We start from the raw sequence: 8,042 nt of genomic DNA on the forward strand, positions 1-8,042 counted from the left end.
AATAGCGGTACATGTTCCCTGCTAAATAACGTGCAGGTGTCACCGAATGTTTTCAGATTCTTGCATTTAGAATAATCACCCCAGATCTGAATAGCGAATTTGAGCTTTAGCTCCGTTACATCGATGTTAAATGTGATGAAACCGGGGATTGAAGCCCACGTGCGACCACTGCAGTGCCCTCATTCCCTATTGTTGAGCCTCGGATCATTTACGTTAAGGACTTCATGACTGCTGCAGTGCTATCTCTCCCTTCGGCTATGCCTCTGTCATGTGGCGCTGGCATTGCTCCTTGAACGCTAACCCGGGTCTCTTCGCTTTGCTGCTGTGTACTCGTTCTCTCTTATTCATCATCCGCGTAAGCATACTGCAAGTGGCTGCTGCGAACCACTCCTGAAGAACACCTGAAGAGGACCTTTCATTCCTGAAGAAGACCTGTCTCAGGTCGAAACGTTGGAAATAAAGTTTCCGAAGAGCGTACTTTTACTTTCTATATATATATATATATATATATATATATATGTATGTATGTATAAGGTAAGTAGAGACAGAGACACAAAAGAAAACATTAAAAATAAAAATAAAAATTTACTGGCGTTTCAGGAAGAGGGCTTCCTTTCTTCAGATCACTCTGAAGAAAGGAAGTCCTCTTCCTGAAGATGTATCAAACAAAACGTAGGCTCTACGCGGCATAGGAGCATAACAAAAGGGGTGGGTGAAAAGGGCGTTGTAGTGGTGCAGGGGAACTGAGGGGAAAGGGGGCGTAATAAAGACAGGCGAGGCTATAGGAAAACAGGAAAGGGTCACATGGCACTGAGGTCACCACGAACGTGAGGGCCTAAGGAGGGGCTCATTTCCTACTATTTTCTTGACCTGCTTCTGGTGGCTTCTGCCTGGTACGGCAACCTGCCGCTATTTTTTGAAAACATTGCTGCTACATGTAGGTATCCGGGCACGGGAGTTTCAAGAATACGGAACTATGCAAAGAACCAGGGGAAATTGACTGGTTAGGAGAAAAGGGTGGGAGAGCCCAGAGTAAATTACTGACGCCTAGTGCAACGGTTAACAAAAAATAAAGGAAGAGGGGGTTGATACAGGGGAGGCGGGGTTTTTAGCCGAAAGGGCGCGGTAACCGCAGCGGGGAAATCGGGGGTGAAAGAGGTTCGAACAAATCCCCAAACGGCATGTTGTTTCACATGAAGTGAAATCGCGGAAACGTTTTCTTGTGTAAAACGTGACAGCCGTCCACGAGGTGGACGTAGAAACGCAAGGCCATGCAATTCAAGGGCAATACAATGCAAAGTAACGCTAATTTAAGCTAGATCACATAAATACCGAAAAATAAGTGGACATAAGGCTAAAAACACATACAAAAAGTGAGATATACAGTGCTACATGAAGTTATCGAAGAACATTCACGCAAGATCATATTCCTTTGCATACCCGCATACAGACACACCGAAAAAACTATACACAAAGCAAACACAAAAAACGAGAAGCGGTTTTATCTACCCGATACCAATTGTTCAGTGCAAAAGGACACAAAACATAATAATAAAAAAAAATAAAGCAAGAGGTGCTATGGTGAAATCTATGTACATTCGTGCCTATACAGTACGGCAACTATACACAAGCAATCCACTGACACAGTACAAAGTACACTACGTACACAGTACACTATACACAGATTTGAAAAAAGAGAGAAAAGAGGAAGTAAAAGTGCTCCTGTTTCAGACCAACATTTCTCAATTTCTCGCTGCATCGGCCTTCTCCGGTGCCTATTTGGGCAAGCCAGACAATCGGCCTGTGTTTTCATTTATGCTGCTCAAGACAGTGTTAAATTTGTAAGTAAGGTACGATTCAGGGCCTTCGCAGACATAATGCGTTTTGAAATTGGACTGAAGCACCGTGACTGTGAATGCGCGGAAGGGGTGACCTAGATTATTTACATGTTTAGATAGGGGAAGGTGTGGTAGGGACTTTATGTGTGCTCGGTGGTTGTTGATTCTCATTCTAAATGGATTCTCAGTTTGACCAACGTACTGGGCGTGGCATATGGTGCATTCAAGACGGTAGACAATGTTTTCTGCGCTGTCACAGTCAAAGTTTCCTCTTATCTGGAAAGAGAATGAAGACGTGGTGCTGGTGGCGACAGAGGCTTTAGTCATCATGGGGCACAGTTTGCACCTAGTCTTATTGCAGGGTCCACTGCCTGTGAAACTCGGGGTGTTGACCTTAGATGACGTTACAATATCTCTGATGTTTCTCGGACGTCGGTACACGACGCTGGGAGGCTCAGGGAAAACACTTCGCAACCTTTCGCTTTGAAGTAGAATGTTGTGGTGCTTTCTGAGTATGCAGTTTACGCTGGAGGACGAAGCGGCATATGTTAGAATAAGGTTGGGGGTCCTATTCAAAGATTTGGCTTTTGAGTTAGTTATCAGCTGGCCGCGGTCCTGCTTTTCAGACTTCCTTATAGCACCACTGATGACAGACGGTGGGTATTGGTGTCGTGTTAGGTGATTAGTTAGTTGTTGACAGAGGCAAAATCAGCTGGGTTAGAGCATATCCTTCTGAAACGCAGAGACTGACTGTACGGTATGCCGAGTTCACTGGGTTTAACGTGGTTGCTTTTGAAATGCAAGTATTGATGTTAGTCCGTTGGTTTCCTGTACACTGAGGTCACAAGCTTGTTGTCCGATATCCTCACTGAAACATCGAGAAAGTTAATGGCAGATGCGGAGTATGAGTTCTGCGTCCATTTGAGGTCCGAGTCCATCAGGCTCCAATTGAATATTATATTAAATGAGTTTGGAGCCTAAGTGAGTTCTGAGTCCATTTCGAATTCTGAGTGACTTGGGACCCGGAGCAAGTTCTTAGTCCATTTTGGTTCTGAGCCCTAATGCGTTGGGAGCAGGAATAAGTTCTGATCCCGAGTAAGTTCTGAGTATCGCACTCGATGTGGGTTTGAGTTGGAGTGAGCGGTGATTAAACAATATGGTTCAGTTTGAGTGAGCCAGTTCAACTTTTCCGAGGTGTGGTAGGTCCATAATATTGAACGGAAATCTGCGTGGTTCCTGTTTCCTGCAAGCTTATTTATAGCAAAGCTGCATACCTCTATCGACGAAAGGTTTTATCTCCGTGGGAAAAACCATCTCATTGTGCAAAAACGCATACTTAACGAGCAAACCGGGACATTCATTTTCCAACGCCTCGCGCAAGAACGCTTAGTGCTTGGAAGACTCAAGTCTTTTATAACAAAGCTCTATACCTCGCGAGAAAAGCCGAGCGCCGTGCCAGTACATAAAGCATTAGAGTATCCCCTCTGCCCTTACAAAAATGAACGTTACGATCCTATTAAACTTTTATAGAGTTTTTATAGAGTCTAAAGGAACTCATTAGAAACTCATGGCAGCCATGCCCTAACGAGTCATGTATATAAGATCTCTAAAGAATTTAAAAAAACGACCTCCCCATAAAAACTCCCTCTACTCATCCCTAGAAGATCTCTATAGAATTTCAAAAAAGACGTCCCCATAATACTCCCTCTACTCATCTCTACAAGATCTGTATAGAATTTCAAAACCGACCTCCCTATAAAAACTCGCTCTATTCAGACTCGGTAAACATTCTATACACATTTTAGCGAACTCGTTCAACAAAAGTTCTAAGGAGTCTCCTCCATGAATGCGGTTTTTAATTTTTATAGGGGCTTCACTAAAGGAAGTAACTATATTTAAGCTCACTAGACATTCTGTATACGTTTTAACTTGATAACTCAAAAAAGTTTTTATTGGCTCACTTTGCAGTTTTTATACAATTTTAAATTGAACATCTGGATGGACACCAATTGTTTTTATATTCCAGGTCAACACGGATTCTACAAAAGCTTTATCACTAGCGGAATTTCGTCGAGTCTGTCCAAGTGTTTTTAAAAGACCTGTTTGCTCAATATATATACACAATTTTTGAAAACGTTTATGAAAAAAATTGTGTAATCCATTCGCGGGTCAACGTTCTAAGCCAGGTAAAAACATTTCTTTCAAGCAAAAAAAGATCGTAAGCGGAAGAGGGCCTTAGTCCAAGGCCCCTGAAACCACCACTCACATTAACTAAACCAACAAACGCCAAAAAAATGAAGAAAGACAAAAATTAAGAACGACAATAACAACTCACAGGGACACAAAAAGTAAGAGCGCGCCTGACACTGCTTCACGTCACTAAAGAGAGAGTTAGAGAGAGTGAGAGAGAAAGAGAAACCTAACAAATTATTGAGCTGGCATGCCGCTTGTTACACTCCGAACCACTCTCTCGCCAACAAAAGTATTTGTTTTGAAAATGTCAACGCGTTCGCGGGCCATGTTTCCCAGAAGCAAAAACCTCATAAATATTCTGCGCGCGCAAGCAGATCCCGCACTTGAAAACTATTTGAAAGGATTGGACTTTTCAGAATTATTCCGTCATGTCGGCTGCCGTTCGCCGAAGCGGGGAAGGGACGCGGGTGCATGGAAGCATGCCATCCACCTGTACACCTGCCAATAAGCAGATGCCACTCTCTAGTACGCTGTATTGCCACTGTCGCCAGCGGCGCTACCAGCCAACCTCGTGGCCTGGCTGGATGTGTCTACTTGGAATATAACATTTCTGCTGCCGGAAGAGTTTTTATTTATTTATTTCCGAATACTGTTAGCCTTTCGGCTGTTACAGGGGTGGGAGAATGTCAAACATCAATACATTCAACTCATAATCAACACATCAATATTGAGATGTTACATGTCATGTACTGCAAACACCGACATTGAGGTTAAAAGAAAAACAGTGCAGTCGTAGTAAGCACACAAACAAATTACCATAAATCAAAATGGCAGACCATGCAAAATGGCAGACCATGAGTTGGTAATTATTCCATAAAAATGATCGTCAGTATTAACACGGGATTCCCTAACACCCGTCGGTGGTTTTTTATATCTCGTGTCAATGTTTCCGGGCTCAATTTCCAGTATATTATCTCTATGTAATTCCCACAAAAATGAATAGCCGTAGCATAGCCATCGCAAACCAACCCGAGACGAAGCTTCAAAAACGCATGCCCTCAAAAAACGCACGCAAGGCCCTAAACGACAACGCCTCCCAGGTGGACAATAAAGCCTCTAACGCACTTGCATCATAACCACGCCTACTATTCGTGTTCTGGGACTTACTATCCAATCAGACAGCGCAGGCATTTCTACTATTCATAAATTACAAGGACGCTATTACAAATCACACACCTCATCAAAGGCATTGCTAATCGTCGACAAGGACTGAACGAAACCGTCCTCGTGTGCCTCATTCAAACCGTAGTAATTAGCCGCATCACATACGGAACTCCATATTTGGCTCTCAAAAACAGTGAAATCCAAAAACTTGACATAATCATCCGGCAAGCCCATGAATTAGCACTACAGCTACCCCCTTCAACTTCTACTGCCAAATTGTTAGAGATGAAAATTACGCAATAACACCTGGAACGAACGAACTTCGAAAGGCTCATCAGGTCAACCAGATCGAACGGCTCAAGCTCTCACACTGGACTGTCATTTCCTCCGGCGTCTCGGCTACCAACTACCTGCCACCCACCGCACTCTCCAACGCATCCGCTTGGAACTACGCGATTGCATCTCCTTCGCCCTAATACTCAAGAATAAGCACCCGTTCATAAACAGGGTCGCCGACAAGCCCGCATTGCTTCGGAAGATGCTTCAAGTCAAGCGCCCAGATATCCGCTACGTTGACGCCGCCAAATACGCCGCCAAACCGGCCTTCGCAATTACAATAGTAGACCACCGAGGAATTGAACTAACTTCCGCAACAGTAATTGGCAACGACTCCACAACTGCAGAAGAAATCACAATAGCCCTCGGAGCCACTTCATCTCAAGACATTATCACCATTGTCACAGTCGCAAGCTGCCTGTCGCCATTACGCAGCCGGCCACATAGCTCCCTTAACCCTCCGCATCCTACAGTTCATTCCTAACCCTCCTTACCTCTACATTCTCTGGACCCCGGGGCATGAGTCTTAAATGGAATGAGGCGGCTCATGCTGCCGCCTGCGTGCATATCTACCGGGCATTCAACCCAACACTCCAGCGTCACCATCGGACGTGTACCACTCTGTATCTCAAAAATTCAGACATTCTCAAACACTACCGACTCAAACGCCGCATCTTTTCCCCGCCCCACGACAAGTTGACTAAGGAAGAAGCCACCACCTACTGCCGCCTTCAAGTGAACGCCTACCAGCACGGCACCCTCCTCCACGCCATCTACCCCACCTCGTACTCCGCCACCTGCAAGTACTGTTACCAACCCTGCACACTCTACCATATGATTTGGGCGTGCTCCCACACACCACCCCTTCCCCCTATTTCCTCTCCCACCCATGAGCGGTGGGAAGGCATGCTAGCCAGCCCGGACCACGGCCATCAGCTTCAGCTGGTTGAGAGGGCCCGCCTGGCAGCGACCGCCCAGGGACTTCTGGACCGAGAAGAGCCCCCATTGCCACTATTCCAGAACTAACATAGAAATAAAGGTTATTCCTCCTCCTCTGAAAACTCTTGAAGCGAAACTTTCTGAAAGTATTCATTTGAGTAAGAGGGAACGAGAAAACCCGGAATATTCAGCCGTCATGGTTGCGCTACGGCCGACAATTACACTTGCGGTCAGTGAAAGCCAAACCAAAACGATATTTTTTTTTACATCTCAGAACCTTCCGTCAGGAATATGCTACGTTGTCAGGCTGAGTGGAAGCCGGCGGCTGAACACACCTATTTATTGTTGACGATACGTATAGAAAACATTTCTTCGCTAATTCTCAAACAATGCACGATTGCTTTACACGCGCCTTGCGTAAGGGAAGCCTAATTTAGCGCCTCCTAATGAGGGAAGTATTTTCCAAATCTGCCGAACATTCGTTACAAGCCGACCCGCCGCGGTGGCTCAAAATTAATCCTGAGCCCTCCACTACGGCGCGCCTCATCGCCTGCGTTGCGTCCGCGCGTTAAACCCCACAATTAATCAGTCAATCAATCAATCATTCGTTACAAGCCAAACGATGGCTTGCCAAAGCACGGCTGTTGCGTGAAATCATTGACTCTGAATGAATTTTCACGCTTGGTGATTTGTGCGTCAGCAAGCTGGTATGTCGTGCGTCAGCTGTCTGAAAAAGAACTAAAATGTCAGCGCATGCGCAGTTGAGTATCCTTTTGGACGGTTCTCTATATATATTGTGGTTCACTTGCAATAAAACCAGTTGGAAGTTTAGCGCCCTCCTCGTCGTCTTCTCTTCGTCCTTCGCTCTCTTTTTGCGCTGTTCTTTCTTTGATAACGTACCAGCACGCCCACTTATCCGCGCTGATCGAAAACCAGTTTCCCAGTATAAAACATTGGAAAAAAAAGTCCCCTGGCCTATCATAAGTTGATATAAGACGCCTTAAATTTCCCATGGAGAAATGTCTTCCCCGCAATGAACCCTGTGTTTAGAGGTGAAGCCCACTTTATGGGTTTCGGTGTAATCTCGGTCTTTGTAAGCAGGCGTTTTCACGTTGTATGATGAATAGGGAAACATGGCTGTCTACGGAGAGAGTATCATTGCACAAAATGGATCCAACTCTTGTGTTATCGAAAGTATCCAGAAAAAACTTCAATAAAAATTATTAGCTATGATGACTACCATCACGCCGAGTTTATTTGGCTTGCAATAATTAGTTGAAAGCCAATTTGTAAACGTTAAAAAATTAGTCAGCTGTCACTATACGTCAGTCTACGGAAGAAGCATGTTTGAAGAAAACCGCTGTAACTATTGTTTTACCGAAACTATCCTGAAACAAATTATATGACAATTAGCCGCTAAAACGGCTGTAACATTACGCACAAGAAAGAAGCTGAATCTAAAGGGAATCTCCGTAAAGACAACCCACAGCTCCACTGCTTCAGCACGTCTCACTCTGCACAAAACTGGGTTTCGTTTTTAAATCAAAGCTTTCTACCTCTACCTGCCAACGG

This window comes from Haemaphysalis longicornis, unplaced genomic scaffold, assembly GCF_048455015.1.
Source record: "Haemaphysalis longicornis isolate Haplotype H1 unplaced genomic scaffold, Haemaphysalis longicornis Haplotype H1 scaffold_3, whole genome shotgun sequence".
Classification (NCBI taxonomy): Eukaryota; Metazoa; Arthropoda; class Arachnida; order Ixodida; family Ixodidae; genus Haemaphysalis; species Haemaphysalis longicornis.